Source organism: Molothrus ater, chromosome 6 (genome assembly GCF_012460135.2).
Source record: "Molothrus ater isolate BHLD 08-10-18 breed brown headed cowbird chromosome 6, BPBGC_Mater_1.1, whole genome shotgun sequence".
Classification (NCBI taxonomy): Eukaryota; Metazoa; Chordata; class Aves; order Passeriformes; family Icteridae; genus Molothrus; species Molothrus ater.
In genome coordinates this window covers 48,202,144-48,225,303 of record NC_050483.2, presented here as the reverse complement: position 1 = coordinate 48,225,303, position 23,160 = coordinate 48,202,144, and the positions used below count along the sequence as shown (strand labels likewise).

Sequence of the window (23,160 nt, the reverse complement as noted above, 5' to 3'; positions counted from 1 at the left end):
TGCCCGCAACCGGCAACGAGCGCGGCCTCGGGGCTCTCAGCACCCCGTAATCGGCAACGAGCGCGGTCTCCGGGCTCTCGGCTCTCCTCTGGCTGCTGCTCACACTCGGCGTGAAAACGTTCCGAGAGATAATTGCCCAAGGAAGAGGAGACTTGCTGCGGCAGTACTGCTCAATAAGGAGCAGCAAAACTCATAGCAAGGTTCAGAAATTATTCTTGTGTGATTATTACAGCCATAAAGCTGCGTTTTCTTTAAAATTCTAATTAAATCTAGACAAAGTGAGAAGAATAAGTCAAAACAGATCTGGACATTAATGAGAGGTAAAGGCTTTGGTCTTTTGCAATTTCAGTGGTAATTACTAAGGGATCCCCTCTCCACAGCAGAGGGAGGAGCACAGAGATCTCTGGGTTCCAACTAACCCTATTGTTCTCAGATAAAATAATTTAATATTAGGCAGGTAGCAAACTAGCAAACATCAAGACAGAACAAGGATCTGGAATAAAAGAAGTCCATATAGATAACAAACCCCTCTATCATTCTCCTTACTGACAGTTCAGCTACTCTAACAAGGTGTTTCTCAAAGAAATTTTCTGTAGGTTTGCCAATAACCCATCATTCACTTTGGGGCACAGCAGAACATTTCCTTTCAGCAAGTAATTTCTCATCACAAACTAGACAGTGAGGTGTGGTGATTTTATGTGCTACAACTCTGATCACGTCACAGTGGATTGTGTTTTACCAACTGCAATCATCAAGTACAGACTTCCAGCCCACCCAGGACAGAAAAGGTTTGGTTTAAGGTGAGGGGTTTCATCAGAGTGTAACTTTAATAAAAACCAGGCAGCATATGGTTTGCTGGCATTGCTTTCTAAAAGGGTTCTGTGCCTCTTACTGGAAGAAAGTGTATTTTGAAGGCAATTTGGGGACAAGAAAACAACTTATGTTATTTGTGAGAAAAGAAATCAGAAGACCAGGCTTTGGCTTATAGTCCTGTAATATTATTACACATTATGCTGGTTTTTCCTCTTCTAGATGAGACAGGTGGATTTGAGAAGGATCAGATCTCTGCCCACTCTCTCATCCTCTGCAGGTTATAGGAAGGCAAAGCCTGCTCAGATCACACTGCTGATGGAGCACTGGGAGTTGTTGTTTTAGAAACACTGACTTAAAATACTTTGCATTCAGAACAGTGAGTTTTATGTGGGATTTACTTACTGTATTTAAAGGCAACAAGCAATTTGTACTGAAATGCAATTATATACTTGGGATTGCCAATGTAAACCAAAGGATTTAACATCAATGTGTTTGAGGACTGTTATCCTTTTATACAAAGAATGTTTCACACAAATGCCTTAATCCCTACCACATCATGGTGGGCCCTGAGCCCCACAGTCTGGAGTCTTTAAGATGACACTTAAGAGTTTCTGGCCACCAGGAAGGGTAAGCTTTGCACCACTTAATCTCTAAAAGGGTCCCTTTAGCCACAGGTGCTTCAAATGTGTGGTAAGAATGTAAAATTAAGGTAAGCAGTTCAGAAAGAAACCTAGTTTTCCTGGAAGAGAAGCTCTGCCCAGCATCTCAGCAATAACAAAGCCCATCTATTTCCACCCCAGCAAAATTGCAATGCCCCTGATCTCAGTCATATCATGTACCACTGGAAGTGCTGGATCATGGACTGCTGTACTGGGACACAGGGAACTGAATGGCAGAGGCATAGGCAGAGGACATGGAGATACTTCTGTGAAGTATTGGTGTTAAGATGCAAACCATAAAAAGATAAGTCAGATCTGGACAATCAGAAGCAGCCTTGAGAGAAATATGTGAACAGCAGTCTACATAAATTGTTTTGCCTTAGCTGATCCAAGCAGAGCTGAGTTTATAGGCACAGGTCAGGAGATTTGGCTGTTAACCCTAAACAAAGAGGGTTCAGTCTTCTGCCAGCTCAGGAGCCAGAGAAAGGTTTTTGATAGTGAGCTGTTGCAAGCTATGTCACCTTTTAAAAAGCAAAAATATAACATACAGAGGCATAAAACCTGTTATCAGTTGAGAAGAACAGCATCAGTAATGAATTTTCACTATTAATAAAACCTGCCTCCAGAGCTTCTCCAGAAAGCTTAATAAATATTTCATTGTGTTCCATTCTGAGAAGTAATCCAAAACAAGACTCTGAATATCTTGAGGAAATGGGAAGGAGCTGTTTGAAGTGTAAGATTTTGAAATGCTAATAGCTATGAGGAAGCATTAGCACTGTTTATCTCTGATTGCACCAGGAGCAGAATATCTACAAGAGTGATTTAATGAGCAAGACATCCAGTGTAGTGCTATTATATGCTTCTCAAGCCTAGTAGGATAATATTCCAAAGCCATTGCAACCATGACACTGCAGCCTTAAACAGCAGGAGAATTGGAATTTCCTCCTCCCTCACTGGAATTCAATGGAATTCCCCTCCATCATCTAACATGGATAAATTCAAGCCTAAAATACCACACACCATGTCCACATAAGGTAATCTCATATCACAGATAACATCTTGCTTCTGATACCTTCAGCACAAAACAAAAAGCCACGCACTCAGGGCAGAACAAAAAGCCAAGACAAGCATCTGGAAAGTTAAAAAACAGTTAGGGTAAACCTCATTTGAAGTTGTAATGAACAACCTCGTCTCTAAAGGCTTTAAATGAATATCCTCAAGCACACTAGTAAACATTTTAAATATGTATTCACAGTCCTGTTGGATTCTAATGCTCCTCTGATGAATAAAGCTGATTCTCCTTCTCAGTAAATAATTTAGTAGCAAAGAATTGCTTGGCATGGAAAAGAGATGAACAATGGGCCAAGACTTGGGATAATTGGTCTTTTCTGAGATATTTTGGCCTCAATTTTGACTTTGTGGGTAGAGGTTTCTGCAAAAGAAGGAGTCACACAAATAAAGTTTGTGTTTGTATTTACAATTGCAGTTTAGTATCCATTTTTTCTGACCTTTATTCTTTATTCTTTTAGTGGAAGAAGAAAGAGTTGATGGCATGAAAAGAGAACCAAGAAACCTATTTTATATAAGCTCCTGCCACAGAGGAGTAATTTTGATGTTCAAGGAAAAGTGCAGTTTTGTTCTACCTGGGGTCAGGTACATTCATCTTGTGGTACAGTGTTGCTGGTATTAGATACCTGGGAGTGCAAGGTACCCAGAAACTTCATCTAGAGTAGGATCCAGAAAGCAAAATACTCCCCTGTGTTTCCAAGTGGGGTTTTATGTTTATTTAATGTCAGCACAAAGATGCAGCTAAGTACTGAAGAGCAATCTGATTCAGAATAAGGGTAAAAGTAATAAAGCACTCCTAAAAAAACAGGCAACTCCAGTTTCCTCCCTACTAAAAGTAAGTACTTTAAACAAGAGACTTTAAACCAGACTAAAACCTTTCCCAGGTTAGTTCCATTAACTCTATGGGTCAGAACATGGTTTGTCCCAAAACACCACTGGGCCTGATCTAAACCCCATGGGAACCTTTTGGATCAGACCAAAAGGGACAAGCAAAATTTATTCATTTTTGATATTAAAAAAATGCAGAAATTTGAGCCACACATATTCTTAATATTGCTTTTGTGAGATGGTTATATAGATCAAGGAAAGACTACAATGAGTCTGAAACAGTCACAAGGCAGAAACCTTTTGGTATGCACCTGAGACTTCCTTTCCAAGAAGCAAAATTCCAACCCAACAAGCTTCTCTGAAAAATGGAGATATTCACAGGCATTGGCAGACTATTAGCTCAAGATCCTGCAAAGTCCTAAAGCCAGCCTGGGAGACCCACTGCTTAGATTAAAACAAACCACAAAAATAAGAGAGTTATAACAGAAATGAGATGTACAGAGGCATGTTAAAAAGACTACAACTTCTAGCAGTCAGTTTGAAGCTCTGCTTTAAATCTTTCCAAAAAATGAAGCTTTGTGTACTTCTTAAGTTAGGAGGAAGAGAAAAGACCAGATATACCAGAACCTGATCTCATTCATCTCACTCTTTTTTCCAGTTTAAGAGTGTTTGGATCCAGCTTGTTTCTAGACAACTTCAGAAAAAGCCTTATTTCTATACAGTATTTTCTGCAAATAACAAAAAACAAACAAAAAATCTTTTTGTATTACTTCACAAAGACTCCTCCTCATAAGTCAGAAAACTAAACATAAACAAAACTACATATGTATAACTGACCTTTTCTTTTTGAACTTTATCCACAGAAGTTAGCTTAGCTGCATGAACAAATCTTCATGGGTGACTCCCTTCTGACTGTGATCTTGGCACTAGAAACAAGGAGTGACACAACAAAATGCTTCAATCTGGAGACATAATGCTACCATCTTAAAGTCTAAGCCAGATCAGTTCACAAACTGTAAGTGCAAAGTAAACTTTAGAAAAAAAGTAAATCAGAGCAGCAATCGCTAGGCAGTGTCTTTAGTGTATATCCTCAGTTAAATCCCAGGAGTATCAGCCATCTGTGAAGCCCCCCTCTTGACAACTTCTGTCCCTAACATTTCCCCTTTATCCCAGCCCCACATCACACCAGCACCAAGGTGTGTCATCCCTGTCTCTTGGGGACTGCAGTTTGCTCCAGACCAGAACTATCAATTCTGCCCTGCTGACTGCATTGAGGTGCATCCCCTCAGGTTTCCCCTGCACAGAGCAGACTCACAGAGCCAAGGGCACCCAGCAGAGCTGGGGCTGCAGGAGGGCAGCACTTCACACCAGCTGCACCTTCATCCTGGCTCCTCCCTAGCAGCAGCCTCCTGCTTTCACAGGTTGGCCCTGTCCCTGACAGGATGCCATGAACGGCTGCTCCCTCCAGCCCTAGGCTGAGCCAGTTTTGCCTCTACTGAGTGTGTTCCTGCAGGCAGCAGCTACAGGGGAGCAGAACATGGACAGGGAGACAAGGACAGAGGGGAGAGCAATGCAAAAAAGGTGTCCCATGCTCAAACCACAAAATGGTTTCAAGCATTTTCTTGCTTAACACTCTTCTGAAATAATAGCTATACAGCAACTCACACCCACTTCTGTTTTGGCTTTGATTTTTTGTTTTAGTCGGGGTTTTTTTTTTCCATATTTTTTGATTTTGTATTTTAATTAGGCTGTGCCCCAAGAAATTCTGGCTGTTCAGCTGGACCTTCCTTGTGTGTTGGGAGTAAAGGACAGACTGACAGACATGGTGTTGGTATACCATAAGCACATGTCCCTGCACATGTCCCTGTATTTTTATAAGTGAACAGGCTCAGAAAAATTCTTCTTTTTTTTTTTTTTTTTTTTAAGTGGACCAGCATTTCTGAAAAATTTCTTACTGGAACTTCTTATACAAAACAGAGAGAAATCCCATCTGGATACTGCAAACAAGAGCTCACATCAAGAGAGAGGCATGGAGGGGTTTATGGAGGTGATCAGAGGAGCATTTTCTCATGACAGAAGGCTGGAAATCTTGTCTTGCCCAGTAGAACACAGACTGAAAGAAGAGACAATTGCAGTCTGTAAAGCATCCAAGAACAAACTACCATGAGAGGAAAAGAATTGTTTAATTTAATAGAGATATTTAGATAAAGATATTGTATAAAAACTTACCCCAATCACATCCATCCTGTAAACTAGAAGAAGAATTCTAGCTATTAGGAGGATGAAGCTGGGGAACTCTCTTCCCAAAAGTCATATTTTACAAAAAGGAAAATGAGACCCAAAAAATAAGGGCCCCAAATTCATACATAAGGTTTGTGTCAGAGAAGGGAATCAGATACTGTAGACTTAAATGCCAGGCCAGGTTCCCTAAAACAAAATCAATGTTCTTATCAGTGAAGGTCAAATGTGTTGAAAAGATGGTTTGCTGGGCCAAATTTTGCAATCCAATGTAGATAAAGTTAGTAAAGAAAACTAATGCGAGAAAACAGATTAGACTTTTCTAATGTTAATAAACTGTTAATAAATAATAAAGAAAATTTTAATGGTAAATCCATACCACTGATTAATCTTCGGAGTGATTAAAAAAGTATTTTCCTCTGAGGAAAATATTTACATTTCTGACACAGAGCATTACTTTAGGATGCTACAAAATTAAAAAACAAAAATGTTTTGTTTGCATGGCAAAGAAAACAAAAAATTGTTTTCTTTGCCCTGCAAAAGAAGGAAAAGACTGCAGGTGATGTGCAGGCAGAGGAAGCTGCCTCTGGCATCCTCTGCAGAGACCACTGTGGTCCAGCAAAGGGGTGGGGGCAGAGATGTATCACTTTTCCTTCTTTTGCATGGCAAAGAAAACAATTTATTGATAACTCAGTGTATATGTTCTCCTGGGTTGGGGTTTTTTTTTCCTTTAAATTTAATGATTGAAATTATCAATACAGTCATGTCCTCAGAGAATGACATCCATGATTGTAAATTTCAGTTACAAACAAAAAGGCTCAGACACTTCTCTTTTTCTGAGTTCCTTTTGATTTGGGATTATCACCTGAGTGTAATCTAATTTTTTTCCTCACATAGTGCTTGTCAATCTGTAGACCTGCATTTTTCTTTTTCAATGCCAGAAGAGATCAATGAGAAGTTCTATTCCAGGATTCCCAAGGGTGTTTCCCTTATCAGTTTCATTACCAGGTCTATTTTATGTCAAGCCCTATACACTACTTGCTTCATCAGATTTCTCTAAACTCTAATTCCAGTACCAAAATCCCACATTTTCCAGGTAATCCTCAGATGCTCACTTTATGCAGTCAGGGAGATGTATTTGCTGTTGAGGAGTAAAAGTGGTGTTTGTTTGTTCCTCAGGTCCCCATTGCCTCACCCCAGCCTGAGAGCAGGGACTGTGTTCCTGCTACAAACATGTTGTCACCATCTCCAGCAGGGAAACGGTGACACGGGGTCACGCACTCTCCTCGCTGCTCCCTCGTGCTCACAAGGATGTGCATTGCCTGTCTTGGGAACCTGGATTCCCAAACAGTATTAAAAATGCAGTCCCAACCTTCCTTCCCCCTTGGCCTTACATGAGGCAGAATCTCTCAGATTTTGGGCAGCCCTACTTTGTAAAATGTTTCGTTTCTGATGGCACTTGAGTTAGAAAATCACCTTTGGTAAGAGCAAGCGACTCGGTGCTCTCATCTTGAACTCCTGCCACTGGAACCAGAGGGAACTCAATTTATCCAGTCAACATGCTGGACAATACTTGAAAGAGAAGCAGGAGGACATGCAGGAATCTTTTACAGGAAAGGTGGGGCACAACCACACTATTTACATTCCTGCTTCTCTGCAGGCATTTCTGTTCTCTGGCAATTTCTTTCAGTAACATTTCCTTCCTTCCATGGGAGCTTGGTCTGAATTATGCCATTTTATCAGTTTTTCTCTGTTGTTTCAAACAACAAACCCCTTCATTTTCCTATTTTCCACTGAAATTGAAAGACCAGTTTCTGACATGCAGTCAGTGGGATTGGAATGGAATTTCCCCAACGCAATGCAGTCTTAAACAAAGAAATGCAGGGATGCAGAGGTGAAGGTTATTCCTTTCTTAAGAGTCGATGTGTTCTCCTGTCTCCCTGGAGAGAGACAACTTCCCTCTCTCTCTACTTGTCTATCCAAGTGCTGCCATTACACCCAAATGTCTTGCTTCATCCCCTGTGAGCTCCAATGAGTTAATAACCACAGCAACTTTGCAGAGAAAATCAGCTGAGAAGAAATACACCAGCAGAATTTAAGGGTTTATTTATTGGTGTGAGCCATGGAAACATTCCATTTCCATTTTCTCCAGGACTTTCACAGCACCTCCCTGCATCACTGTAAACATACATACATTTCTGCCTAAATATCTTCAGAGAGCTGGGGCAGAAAAGTTTATGTCTTGCAGTAAGTTCTTAGGTGATTTGGGGCATTTCCTGATACAGCAATGCTGAACTTGGATTTTCCAAATCCACATGTGGCATTGTCAGCAATCTTTGCATGCTGTACTGCTTAATCCCAGCACAGGAGAGAAGCTACTGGGAGCTGCTTAGGGCCTCCCATGCAGAAGCTGAAGCTGCTTCTACAGAAACAGACTGCCCTGGAGGTACAGGACTTGTGTGTGTGTGTGTGTGTGTGTGATGGCAGGAGGGACAGCAGGAGTTCCTGCCAAGGCACAAAGGTGAGGGAGAGCCCCCCATCCTCTGCCAGCCCCCGGTCCCACAAGCTGTGAAGGCACCATGGTGCTGTTCTCACAGGTGCACTGTGCAGGTGTGGAGGCAAACTTCACATTTCTGCCTGCAAAACCCAGTGTGATGCTGGTGCAGGGCCACAGAGGCAGAGCTCCACTGCTTAGGTGAACTGAGAATTAAAAGCTGTGCTGGGAGCTGCCACTGGGCACGCTGAGCTGTCACTCTTCAAAGGGCTTGGTTGTGTGAGCGGACCAAGGGAATCACTAAACCACAGACAATGAAAACAATTTTAAATGAGAGACTAAATGAAAGGAAAAAAGTTGTCAAAATGTCAAGGTTAATGTTTTCATAAAACTAACCTGGGAATGGCTAGACAGTATAAGTGTAAACCTTAATTAAAACTTTTAAAGTGTGAATACAAAACTACCTTCGGTCTAGACAGTCAATAAATCTATCCTCCTTAATGAAATTCTGGTCCTTTTGGTATTTCTGGTCAATTTTTGTCCTCATCTTTGCAACTATGTGTAACATTAATACTCAGATCCCTGTCTGTCAAAACCAGAGGAGCCATGCAGAGCAGCACCACAGCCTTCTGCTTGGCTCCAGCTCCACGTCCTCCTGCACTCCTGGCTGGGCCAGTGCTTCTGGCTGTAGCTCTGGGATGGGCAGCAGTGTCTGAACACACACAGCAAGCTGGGCAGTGATCCATCTCTGCCCCCACCCCTTTGCTGCACCACAGTGGTCTCTGCAGAGGATGTCAGAGGCAGCTTCCTCTGTCTGCACAGCACCTGTGATCTTGAGACAGTCTGCAGGAAAAGAATTTCTATGTCTTACAGCTTGGCACTGCTGTTTGGATAGCCAGAGATGGCAGAAACGGAATCTGCAGTGCCTCTGAGAAAGCCTGACCCCAGCATGTCTCCAGCAGATTTTAAGAGATCATTCTGAAGAACTCTGGGATCTTGTTTTCTTGCATTTTGTTATTAGTGGGCATCATCATCCAGAGCTATAGTTCTCTATAAATTATTTTTCAATATTCTCAAAATAAAATTACATTTTAATTGATTTTAAGAAATGAAAGAGAAATGGTAAAACTTCACATGATATCAAATTGTTTGGTTATTACTGGCCTAGTGCATACCATGTTTTATTTACTATGGCTCCATGTAAATTTTATGAAGAATGTGTGTCCAATCTGAAGACACACAGAGCAGTTGTTCTTTCTTTCTTCTTTCCTTTTAATTGTTGCTCATACTTGTGTGCACAAGCAGAATTTGGTTAAATTATCAAGATTTTAGTGGAATCACCACACTGTGCTTAGACACTCAAACCTCTCTTAGTCCATTTTCCTTCATCTTTCTATCCTTTGTCAAGTCTATAATTGCTTTCCTTAAACAAAAATTCCTATTTTCTGACCAAGGGGTGCTCTTTTTTTAAAACACACCTTATTAAGACACAGTTTGCAGCCTGTGCTGCCAGCACACTGCAGATTTCCCCAGGGCAGGATCTGGCCTTGCACTGTGATAAAAACCAACAGTAGGAAAAAGGTGCAGGGACAACCAGCATGTTGATAACAAAGGTTGAACTAACCAGCTCTGCCATCTGCTCTACCTTATAGTCTTAAAGTTGGACTGAAATTTGCCTTAATTTGTCTGACTCTACCCCAGCATGAACTCCAGAGCTGGACTCCTAATATGTACATCAATATCATCTCAGCACATGAATAACAGAGTATTCTAAACAAGTATTATGGCTCTGTAACAAAATAAGGGTATTGGAATCTTACATCAAAGCAAATTTGTTAGGGGTCCATAATATTAATTCAGCATTCTGTTATTCATAGTGCTAAAACAAGGCTGTTTCACGTGTTCCAATCAACAGGGAGCAAACACAAGCAGTACTTCAGCAGCCCATGAGCAAATATGGTTGTGGATATTTAGTGAGAATAAGTATAATAAGGAAGATGACAGTTTTCTTCAGGAAGGTCACTAATCAAACAGATTAGATCAGAAGCTCCTATCTTTCCTGTACAGAAAAGACAATCTGAAGTTTAATTTCATTTTCATAAGACAAAACAAGAAAGTTATTGCAGCATATAAAGCCATGAGCATATTGCAAATATTCCAACAGAAGAAAAGCATAAGCTGAGTCAGATACTCCAGATGAATGCCAAAATGTTTTGACTTATATATAGATTTCAAATTGCCAAAGCTACCCCAATTAAAACAATGTAAGAACTTACTTTCTTTCCAAAGAGATTTCAATGCAAGCCTTTTTTTTCTTTTTTTCTCCAGTACATAAAATAATGGATTTAATGTGAGTAAACCCTTTCTGCCTTTGCTCATTTACTAGTAAGGAATCTCAGACGTGAAACAATGTGTGACAGAACAGTAGAGAAAAATAATAATCTAACTCTACAGGAGATATGTCCTGGCATAGTAAATCAGCACTGAATGCTCCCAGGGCTGCTGCCTGCATTCATGGTTTTCTTTTATTTTACACTGTTTTGTTAAATTGAAACCTGATGATGCTTTGAAATGAAAACCTTTTCTCAAAAAGCTTTTTTTTTTTTTTTTTTCTTCTGGGGTTATGGTGTTCTTTTGTTGTTGGGGTTTTGGGGGGTTTTTTGGTTTTTTTGTTGGTTTTGGGTCGGTTGGTTTGTTTGGGGGGTTTTTTCTTGCTTTTTTGGTTTTTTTTGGGGGGGGTTGTGTTGGTTTTTTTGTTGTTGCTGGTTTTGGTTTTGTTTGCTGGGGTTTTTTTTTAATAAAGATAACGATATGCTTTTCCTAGTTCTGAAGGCAAATCTTTACTGTATAATCTGCCTGGATCTGCAGAGTTGAAAATTTCACCTCTGCCATTGAGACAAATTTCTAAAGATAGAGGTCTAGAAATTCAGAGATGTCTGTGAAGGTGACATCCTCCAATCCAAGTGCGCTGATACAGGCAAGAGCAGTCTCAGAACTACAGAAATATCAGTAGTTCCTAGAAATTTTGGTCAGAAGGAAATAAGATGAAGAGCCTGTACTCCAGTGAGGCACAAGCAGCCCAGTGTAAATGAATGAACATTTTTGGTCAGAGGACGACCTGGAGGGTTACAGTCACTGTTTAGTTGCCTTTGGCATGGGGTCATAGCTCATCCTAGAGAGGACATCCAAGCACTGGTAGGGAAGATCACTACCCCAGGCCTTGGAAGCCCAGAGATGCCCAGTGCCTGCCAGTGCTATTGCAGTGGGTGCTCCATCACCCTATGCAGCAGGACATATTCCAGGGTCCTGCCCTCTGGCCCCAAGGATCAGTTTAACAAAGGGCTTGAGCCACAAAAAGCCAGGACAGCTTCCTCAGGAGCTGCTGCTGCAGCACCACCAGAAAGCAGCACTTTGGACCCAGCCTGCCATGAGCTCAGCTCCCTTGCCAGGAGCACGAGTGGCAGAGCAGTGAAAGACCACTGGCCCCTGGGAGACTGGAAACTCGTGACTCCCCATCACTGACATCCCCTGGCCCACAGCACCTGGGCACAGAGGTGTCATCAGCTCAGCTTTTGGGCATCACACACAAACAAATCCATCTCCTGACCTTCCCTGGGGTGTGGGCAAGGAGCCAGTGCAAGCTAACAAGTGAGGGAAAGCACTGGGGAAGGGAGGGAAGGCTCACAAGAGATGCCCCAGCCCATCTGTGCCTCCTGGCATAGCTGAGGCAATCAGGGCTCTTCCACCACTTTCAGCTTCCTGCCATCCAAAAACTTCCTGTGCTGAGACCCAGCCTGGATACACGGTCACTTGTTGGACAGAGTTTTGCGTTTGGTTTTACTAAGAATCGCTTGGCTTGGGAGAATTTATACTTGGGTATTAGAGAGACATAAACAGCCATAAAAATTCGAGCTCTGCTTGTACAAATGATCCACTGATGTGTGTTAAAGGCACTCTATTGCTGCACTGAAGTCAATTTGCAATTGATCATATTGCATTCCTGGTGTCAGCAGATATGAAAACATGTCATTTACCGATGCTTAATGAACCTCTGTGCTGACAAGACATAAATAACAATAAGCAGCTCTCCAGTTAAGGAGGTTAACCAGCAAAGTACTCAGTGAAAACATTAAAGAGGTAATCATCTGGCAATTGCTGAATACTTGGAGCAGCTGCCCTCAAGGATGACTAAACCTATGCAAAGGACCATTACAAGAAAAAAGGAGGGGAAAAAAAAGAGGCAATTAACTCCATGTTAGCAGCTGAAAAATTCTATCTGAGTGAAGGGAAAAAAAAGTAATTGCCTTTCTGGATTGCATTTGTAGTCTTTTCCACAAGTAGTTGAGGTAATCTGCTTAGTGGGGCTCTTTGACCAAGCTCTTTGACCACTCTTTTCCTTTGGAAAGGAAAAGGCAAAAGAGCAAGTTGCTCCAGTGTTGTTCCTCTAATTCTTCCAGGTAATGTTCCTCCTTTCTTCTCTCCTTTTTGAACCTTCTTGTTTCTTCCATGGGTATTTTAATCCTTTTTTTCCTTTTTTTTTTAATTGGGACAAAGTTTTCAGTTTTCTATAAAGTCAAAGGAACACAATAAAAAGGAACATTACCAGTGCTTAGAAGCATTTTACAAAAGTAAAACACAGCAGATTAAACTTTGCTTTATACTTAATGGAGCAATTTAACAGTAGCTACATTCACCACTGGACTGAACAGAAATTTCAAGTTCAATTCAGATTTTAAGTAGATGTAAATGGTGTTTATATTTCATCTATGAAGCTAAGAGCAGCAAGAGTTTTCTGAGACACCAAAGGAGTCCAGAAGAGTTTAACCTCTCATGGCTCAGATATAGCCACTACTCACAGGGCAGGGTACACACAATACCAAACAAACAAACAAAAAAGCAGTCATATATTGCTATTAAATGCAGCCCTGAAGGCCAGCAGGATCCCCCCTGCCAGAGGGGTTGGAGTTGGATGACCTTTAAGGTCCCTTCCAAGCCTACCCATTCTGTGACCCTTAACAGCAGCAGGTCAGCTGGCTTTGGCAGTGCATCATTGTGAACCAGCACCTCACAACCTGCAGCTGCTTCAGAAAACCACCCACGGTATAAGCAATTACGCCAGCCAAAAGGAACAGTCTAGTGAAGATGAAGGAGGAAAGGGAACCTTTCCTTCCTGCAGAGGAAGCACAGAGATGCTCAGAGATAGCAGAGGTAGCAAGGAAGGTGATGACCTTTGGATAGTCAGTAATGACTGACTGTTCTAGTGACAAAAATTCCCTGATATTTCAATGCTGATGTAATACTAGCTGTGCAAAATCACCACATGTCTGAGACAGGAAAGGGGCTTGTACATCATAAGAAAAGCAATTAGCAGGAAATTGCTTGTGTTCTTGTATGGCCTTTGCCATAAATGCTATCAGGTACCACATAAATCCTTCTAATTTCAGGCATGATCTCCAGTAAAAAAAGCCATCACATAGTCCCAACCCTCTTCTCTCCTGTATACATCCTATCCTATTTCAATGCAAATATGTTGCCCCTTGACCACAAGAATCACCAACTCTCTTACCACATTTTTCACCAGTAAATGTGAAAGTAAACGTCAGACCAACAGAGGTCAGTTCATTAACCCCAATTTGCAGCTTCAGGAAGTGGGGAATGGGAGATGTCCCTGCTGACAATCAGACACTGGTACTCTCAAGTATGGTCAAAGGAGCCTGTCTGGTTTTGCCTGTGGTTACTGACAGCGTCCACAAAAACCTGGACTGATTTGCCTCTACTTGCATCTTTCAACATGCAGATGCCATTTTTCATAATACAATTCAGGTGAAAAGTTTTAAAAATTGAGTAAAACCTCAAACCATTAGCATAGCTATTTTTAAACTTTCTCCTTTTTTTTTAAGCATTCTGATAACTTCTTGATGGCCAAGTTCCAAACCTCAAGTGCCAAACATAAGACATTAGGGACAAGAGATAGGGGTTTCCAACATCCCTATTACTGTATACATCGACACTTACTGATGAAATTTGGGAAGGATAATTGCAGAAACACTTCTCAAAGGGTGTCAAAATGTGCTGAAGAAGGCAGTATGCAATAAAGCAAGATGTCACAGAAGCCTTGATTTCTATTGCCAACAGTTAAATGGAGCCCAGCTGCTGTTTGACTAACTACAATTTGAACCAAACATGAAGGAGAATGAAATTGCAATCAATAACACAGTCTTAATACCAAATTAAATATATCCTTCACAACAAGCATAGTAATACACAAATGACTCAGGAGCATTCCATGTCACACAGCAATACTCTAAAAATACATTTTCTTTCAGATGGGATTATAGATGGCCAAGCAGTTTCTTCATAGCTCACACCTGAACTTAGAGGCTATGCCCAGTACTGAAGGCTTTAATAAAATTAAAGCTTTTTTCCAAGGTATGATTATATCTCAACCTTATAGAGATACCTTATTATTCTTGCTGCTTTGTGGAGAGAAGAAAAAAAAAAACTTTATGTAACTCTGTGTTTGATTTTTCAGAAATTAAATAAAAGAGAAAGTTTTGTTTGCACTGAAGGATGAGATTTCCCTCTGGATTTGCTGCCCTCTAGATATCTTTCAGTATAAAACTGCTATGTTTTTTAAATGGATTTTGCAATAATCTGCTTTAGCTGAGGATGTAATGGGGGGAGAGGTGAATGAGTACAAATACAGAGAAGAGGCAGTGTTTGAAGAGTTTGTCAAGATGCTTTTTACAAAGATAAGGTGTCTTCAGATGATGCCAGCTGTCCAAAGGAAGGGGGCAGTTATATGTGTCTGTGGGGAAGGTAAATCAGTGCTAAAGTGCTGAGTGGTGGCTGCTCTGGGACAATGTGCTCCATTTGCTCTGCAGAAGGAGCAGTGAGATTATCACACACCATTCCCACATACTGCTCCACCACTGAGTGTTAGTGCTGCTGTGAGAAAACCAATGTGGAGGCAGATTTCTTTCCCCAGCATCCCTCCCTGCACATCTCTTGGATAATACAGTACTGCAAAGCTTTCCTCAGTGATGCCAAGCTCTGGGTAGGGAGTGCCACTTCACACATTCCAGATCTGTTTGATTTTCTCTGCAGCAGAGAATAAAAATATTTCAAAGACTTTAGCAGAACCTTTTTTGCTACATTCTCTGTTTCCAGGGCTTCAGTGGTTCTGATCCCTCTGTTAGGGATCTCAGCAGAGGGATATGCACAAGCAAAAAGGCACATAGTGCAGCAGGAGCCTAAGAAAAAAATGTCATACAAAACAGGAGCAGTACTGTTGATTCATTATCAGATCATACTAGAAAGATGAGGATTAGGTAAGCAGGGGAGCCTATTAGTAAAAGATAACCATAAATAAATTCTTCAGTTTGTTCAAGGTAATCAGGAAAAAGATGTTCAGAGCAAAAAGACTTCTAAGGGTCTCTCCAAATGAGAAGAGACAAATAAATTGCCTCAATTATCTCTCTGTGTCTTCACCAGAGTGCATAATATGGGAAAGGATTTTTTGGGAAAAACAGACACACTTTATCATTAGATGAAGAAAAGAACTACCTAATTATTTGATGGAGAAAGTAAAGCCTGACTTTTGGAGCCTCAAAACTTTGTGCAGGTATCCTACACAGATTTCAAGTAATTTGGCTATTACACAGGTACTTCTATAGGCTTCCCCCAGGCAAAATCCTGTAAAAATAAAAATGTACTTCTTTTTCTCAGCCTAGACATAAATATTCTTATTGGTCCCAAAGAAAACAATATTGCAGAAGGCACTGGTTTTGCATTTCAGTGTCTGCAGGATCTGACACCTTGACAAAATTATAAGTTGGCATGTAGAAAACACCATTCATCAAGGGAAACTAAGAGAAAAAAGAGTTATTAACTCTCAAGGTCATTGTAGGGTGATCAATATTATTAATTGCATGTGGATAAGTTGAGACAGCAGTTCAGCACTTTAGCAATTATCTGAGATTCAACACAAGTATTAAATACTAGCAGTATTCAATCATGGGTGGTTAAGAAGAGAAGCTCCCCATTCTGCTCACCTTTAGCAGGTGAAAGTAGAGATCCTGCAGACTACAGCCCTGTGCTCACACCAAGTGTGATGGAGGCACAAACAGACATTGTGCCTGTCCTGTCTTTCTTTACACTGGAAACAGAATCCTCCAAATAGCAAAAAATGCCCTGCCTTGGTGATATTTCTGACTCTACCATAAAGTGAGAATTCCCAAGTCCACCCAGACCTCCTGTTACCAAGAGATTGCACCATGACTTTATCTGTGTTGGAACAGGAATCAGCAAACACAATTTCGGGGAAGAGCAAGTGCAGTAAGGAGACGTGCTTGCTTACACAGCACACAATACCACAGACATTTCTACCCACAGTCCCACCAATTAGTTAGAAAAAATCCCTGCTGAGTTACCTAATTTTATTTTATACAAAATCCTAAATCCAGATTTCACTTACCTGTTCAATGTCATTTCTAAATCCTATTCAAGACAGCAAGAAAACATAAATTCCTAATTTCTAAATGCATGAACATTTTAACTTCTACAATTTTATCATAACTAAAGTGTTATTCCTATCCTATTGTCATGCCTTCAGCTGATTTATCACTCCAATTTATCTTATTTGATCACTTTGTTCCCAGGCACTGACTTCTGTGGTTAAATACTTGTTATAGACTCTCACTCATCCTGTGGTTTTGGGGAATGGGAAGGATCCTGAACCTGTTCCCTCTACTTGGTTAATGTGGGTCAGACAAGAGCAGACAAACTCCCAAACAAAAATAATTTGTATTAAAATTTTCAAGAGTCCTCAAAAATAGATATATATTTTTAAATACTTGGCTGGAATGGCCAGGCCTTGGCTGTTCTTACTGCAGCTGCTGGGAAGAAAGAATGAGCCCTACAAGGTTGTTAGTCATACCACTTGTTGCTTGTCTGAAAAGGCCTAATTTGCTATAGTGATAAGCAGAGATGAGGAACCTGAACAGAATAAAAGTCTTGCTCTTGCTTTGGACCAGAATCTCAGGTGGATATTACTATTTATAAATTCAAAGACTGTCACTGGTTCAGAGCTAAATTTCAGGCATTCATCCAAATTAAACCCAAAGCTTAAACCTTTTGACATGAGCATTGCTCTCCACCAAGCATTTGTGTAATTAATATATCTTTTTTAAAAAACCTTAAAAAAACCTCTAACAACCCACAATTCAAAACTGTATCAAATGAGCTGGAAAAGTACAGAGAAAGGAGGCATTCAGTGAGAGCCCAGAAGCCATAGCTCTGACTTACATAAGCAAAGGACAAGAAGTGTCTTCTATATAGTAGTTTCTTTTCCTGTCATGATCCAAACTAATAGTGAAGGTGGGTTCACTTACAAGATGGATTCCAAAAGAGGGACATTTTCTACTGACTGCATTAGCCAACCCCAATGTGCATGGGACCATCACTTTCCTCCGGTCCCCCTGCCAACATCAGCTGTTCTTCCCATCAGCCTAGCCCAAGTGAAATCTCTCCTTCCAGCAAATAACACCTGCTGAGGCACCTGCTGCCCCGAGGCAGGATTACTGACTGGTGAGCTTGCCTAAGCTTTGCACTGATGTATTAAAGCTGTGACAGCATCTGGAGGAGCAAAGGGAGGGTAAAAATCAACTCCAACAATCACAAGAATCAGTAGAAGTGGATGTGAAGGCAGAGGTCCTTGATTTCTGGTTATTTTAATCAAATTTTGCCTATGAAAATTTGCAAGTGATGCTGTTGCTGGTTCAAAAAAGAAAGAAGTACAGAGAGCTGAGCTGAGGGAGGCACATGGATGGAGGAATTCACTTGAAGTATCCCACTTTCAATTACATTGCAAAACCTGTTTAAGTGACCTCCCACTCCAGGATGCCAAAAGTATCCCTGTCCCCTTCCTCTGGTCATTTGCCTTCAGCAGCTTCCCTAGGATGGGACACCCTCCCAGGTATTTCCCCCAAGAACACTGGGTACCATTCATCCAGCAAAATAATCCCTGCTCTGTTCCAAGCTCCAGGGCACGACAATGAGAGACAGGGAACACAGCTGGGTCCCTCTCGAGGTATGGCTGACCACAGGGCGCCAGGGCCTCTCCCAGGAGCACATGGCATCCAACAGGAGAGGATTCCTCAAAGGAACGTGAGTGCAGCATCTGGCTGGCCCCAGTGGAGTGGAGTTCCCTTCCGGCCTCATGCTGCAGTGGTGCCCCAGGCCCAGCAGATCGAGTAGCAATGGCACTGCAGTTTGTTTGCACAGAGCAGTGATAGCTTCATGCAGCACTCCTGACTGCTGCAGCCAGCACGTGGGAAGGGAAACCTGGAGTGTGTGGGTGACTGCCTTAGGGAGCCCTGTCTTTGTGGAGAGACGAGATCTCAACTCTGTTCCTGCTTTTGCCCCAGGGCTCCTGTGCAAACCCCCTGCCCGTGCTGGAATGCAGCACCCTGGAACTGTTCCTGGCATCACATTTGTTTTGACCCTCTCTACACATTGTAAGGTCATTTAGGATCTTTATCAACAAGGCACCACATGAAAGATGTCAGTGTCCTTTTGCTGCTTGATCTCCTTAGAAGTCCAAACAAATACACATGCCCCGCTGCAGGGATCTAAGCACAGAATAGTGATCATGAGGAAACTGCTCACTGCCAAGATCTGCTTAGCTCTTTCATCCCAATACCTCTATGGACTCTACTTGATATATAAATGTGCATTTTTCCATATGGAAATCAAGAATAAATAAGTGGACTCTGTTCAAAGTTTCAGTCATTCACACCATCTAGATACAGACAAAAAGCTAATTATAATCAAAACAGCTGCAAAATATGAGATTTTGGACAATTATAGAGACAAAATAATATTGTTTAATGATATAGCAAGTTGACACTATTACCTTCTCACCAGAGTCATCAACCCACACTGGTGAGAGCTGGATTCTCATTGATGTAAGTAAAATTAATCCCACTGGAATTAACTTAGTCAACATCCATTGAAGACTTACCTTTTACTTTTCTACAATTACTTCCACTTTCAAATGTCCCCAGGGTGATGAATTGTGGATTTATACAGAGCCTATTGCACTTCTCAGACTTTCACTGTTGCTGCACTTTTTTAGTTGTCCCAGTTTTTCCCCTCACATCTCCTTTTAAAACTTTGGCCATATAATTCACTTAAGCTTCTAAATGAGATACCTCTATAAAGAGCATCTGGGTCAGCCAGCCTTAATTTGAAAATGTCATTACTCCCACACTAAACTTCTCCAATCAATCCCACAGCAGCCATCATGGCTTGTATACCTCCCAGAACAATCCAAGTGAAACTGTGGTCTTTTCATCTTTCAAAAAGAACAAAAATATGAGAAAGGGGTAAGAAAACACCACCCAGGTGGTGAAGACTCAAATTGCACAGGGAAATAGAGTGAGAAGCTATGCTCATTTCCAACGATCTTTTGGGCTGCAAAGGTGCAAAATGTTATCTGGAAAAAGGAAAAAACAGTAAGTTTTTAGCTTGTGCATGACTCAGTTCCAACTCAACTATCTCTAAGTCAACATCATTTTGCAAAGTTCAGAAATATTCAGGATGCTCCTGAGTTTCAGAATATCATTACTGTGTCTCCCATATGGCCTCTCCTGCGGGTAACTGGAGAAAACTGTTTCTGGGTCAGTGGAGTTAACAGGATTACATCTCATCTAAAGGTGGGATGCTTTTCACTTTCTTAACCTGAAAGTTAAACAGCTGCATGCCTAGTGTCCCTCTGCAGCCAGCTTGATGGAAGGCATTTTCAGAGGGCACTTCTTTTGCTCCTATAGCAGCTATTAAAATAAGCTGAATCCCTTGCCCTCTGGAGCTGCTTACCTACATATTTAACTCCAAACGTCTCTGGGAGCCAGACCTGTATCTTCAGCCATAAGGGACTGGATGCAGCTGGAGGTGAAGGTGCTTCCATCCAGTTGTCTACATGTGAGTGCTGGGTGCAGGTTGCAATCTCTGGCAGGGTTTGCTGATACAGTGAGCAGATCCTGGAGAGCATTTCAGCCTGCCCTCAAGCAGACAACTAGGTCTGACTGTGTGCAGGTGTCTGCTATGGCCTGCAGCTTCCAGGACAGCAAAAGTCCTGTGCTAAATCTGCAGCTCTCTGGGGATGTTTAACCTACTCCAGGGCATCTCAAATGGCACCAGACAGGTTTAAGAAACTGAACTGAGCCTCTGATGCTTGGACACCTCTCTGGACCACTCTGGCAGGACTGACAGACCACCATGACACAAGCACAGACAGCCATTTCACATGTAGACAACTCCATGCAGATGTCAGTGTTTGCCTAAATCCTGTTAAAACCTATCCAGGTTGGGACATAGCAGCACCACAGCAAAGTGCTTTTCAGCATGTGTATCCCACCACCTGCTCCCCATTTTCCCAAGGTGGACACACAGACAGCACAAGCAAACCCAGTGTCTCTGGTCACTTGGCACTGGCACTGCAGAAACAGGCTTGAGGACAAACCCTGCTCTGTGGTTAATTAGTGTTAGCTCATTGTTTAAAAAAATTAGGTTAAGTCATTGATAAAAGGGGAGCAGAACCTGAGCCCTGGAGAAAGTATCTCCAGCAGAGTCATTAACAAAGCTTAAAGAGTCTCACAATTCCTGCTCTGGCATCATGACCACAGCCCCTGTACAAACTGATATGAAAGGTCAGGGTCTCCTCCTGTCTGCTCTACCCTAATTACAAGCAGAAGAGAAATGTAAATGCCTCTTTGGATTTCATCAGAAAGCATATGGACTTGTGTTATCATGGTAATAAAGGTAATGCACATTTGCTGAGCTCCAGTGGGCCATATCAACAAAAGCAGCATGCTTGGAGCAGTGTATTTTCTCAACAGCTACACCAGACTCTGGATGCTCTGAGCTGTGCTTCAATGTGGTAAAGAAAATAAGTACTTTGGGTTCAAACTCAGTATCATTCAACTGGCTGTTTATAAAGAAATGGCAGGAGATATTTAAAATATGAGTGCAAGGACAGGCTCTTCAATCTCATGAACCAATCTAGAGTTAAGTGAGTGAATCGCTCATCTGCTCTGTGAGCTAATAAGAGGAGAAAATCAACTCTGAGAAACCAATTATAGTTCAACACCACCATCCTCCAGGATGTGATCTCAATGTCAAGTAAGTCTCCCAAAATCAATCTCTGGGACTCGCTGGGAAAGTTCTCCATGCCAGAATAGAGTAAACTTGTTTCCAGAAGATCTAAATGGACACATCCAAATCAAAAAAGCAAGATGGCAACATAGAATGGTCAACTAGAAGCAGACATTTAAAAACCAGGAGTTAAAATTACAGCAGTCAAATGAGATTTAACATTTGAAATTCCAAGCAAAGCAGGACAGTGAACAGAATGAAGTATTAACCCCACTACACTACAGTGAAACACGGATTTGGTTACCTAATAAACCTCAAGGTTTATCTATGAGAGGTTCCTGTCATATTGTCAGGATACCAGCTCCCAGTACTCTTTAGAAAATATGTTGTAGGGCTTCATCATGCACTCCTAATGATCTCCACAAGAAAAACCATAGTGCCAGATAATCATCTAGAGGGGGCTCAGAAGCAGTGGCCTATTTGGGACTGCTCATTTTGTGCTGAATTTGGAGACTGCACTCCCTGGTGGAATACCTCAAAGCAGAAAGGACTTTAAACAGCCAGGGCTCAGTACTCACAGTCCCTGAAGACCTTGCAGTAAGAAGATCCCTCTGAAAGAGAGAGGCTGTATTTCATCCTCTGTGCCAGGTGCTATATAAACCACCATGGCCCTTTGCCTGGATTTGGAAGCCCCAGGCCTGATTTTCAAAGAGACCAAGCACCTAAAGTTCCAGCTGAACTCAGCAGTTCAGGAAAACAAACTCACAATAGCTGACCAGACAAAATTATATCCCTCTTCTGAGAAAAATTTGATTTAATTTTCTTTTAACTTTGGCTTCTCCAAACAGAAGACTATATAGTAAATTCTCCTCAACATGAGATTTGAAGTCACACTCTCCTATCCAGCTTTTTTTGTGAGGTAAAAAATTAAAAACAACTTTTCCAGCAGACTGAAGACCCTTTAGCCTTGGGGGAAGGGGACAGGAAGAAAAAAAGTAACCACAAACTGTATAGTTAGAATTTGCCTTATGCTGGCAGGATGATCTGGAAACTTGTAGGCATTTTTCTGCTAGGTGGAGCCCAGATGAACAGTTACAACTTGGACATCTTAGAGGAGTTCACAAGACATTAACAATAATTAACACAAAGCTTTTCCCCAAGACTGTATCTATAATCTCTATTTCCTACTCCATACTCCTGAGACTGAGGACAATTTTCTTTGTCTTAATGATGAATAAAGTGGTTTTGAGAACTGCTCTGGGCAACCATCACTGAGATCTTATTGTTTTATCTAGCCCAAAGTAGTTTTGGGTGAAGGAAAAAATGTCAGAGCTGTCTGCTATTCTGCTGATGTAGAAATAACAAGATCACTGCATGTTGGTCTGAGTCTGAGACATGAAAACCAGCTCAAAGAAGCATTTGCTGATGGCATTGATGTGCAAGTGGCTCAGGTTTTTTGTAGGGTCTTAGTTCTCTTGAGCTTTGACAGTTATGGGTGTTTTCATAAATGGGAAGAAAGGACCCAAACCTACTGACCCTGAAGGATTAGCCATTCAACTCTACTGTGGATCTTGCATCTGGAAAAGCCCACAAGCCTGTAAATCAGCAAACTGTCACATCAAGCAGCTGAATTACTGTGTGATGACATGAGCCACAGCATCCCATGGCATCACAGAGGGGAGATTTTCTTGCAGAAAAGAGCATTGAAAAGGCTGAGCAGTGGGACCCTCGGGACTGCTGGGGAGCTGAGTGAATCAGCCATGCTGCTCTGCTCCATGCTGCCGTGGCAAAACTGACTTTGCATCTAAATTAGCTAATTTAAAAGTGTCCTGGGCACCTCTGCACCATCCTTTCCTCCCTTATGTGACTGCATAAGAAAATTTAAAGGAAAAGGCAAAACACAGT

General features: G+C 41.6%; 1 long non-coding RNA gene across 4 annotated transcripts in view; it reads right to left on the bottom strand.

Moving 5' to 3' along the window:
* The window catches only part of LOC118687679 (uncharacterized), a 143,875-nt gene that overhangs the window by 115,655 nt on the left and 5,060 nt on the right, over nt 1–23,160 (bottom strand). For 2 of the 4 annotated variants that reach the window (XR_008508468.1, XR_004980363.2), the window contains exon 2: nt 4,206–4,294. The exons of the other annotated variants lie outside the window; for them this stretch is intronic. This is a non-coding gene — a long non-coding RNA (uncharacterized LOC118687679). The remainder of the gene's footprint in view (nt 1–4,205; nt 4,295–23,160) is intronic. 4 annotated transcript variants of the gene reach the window in all.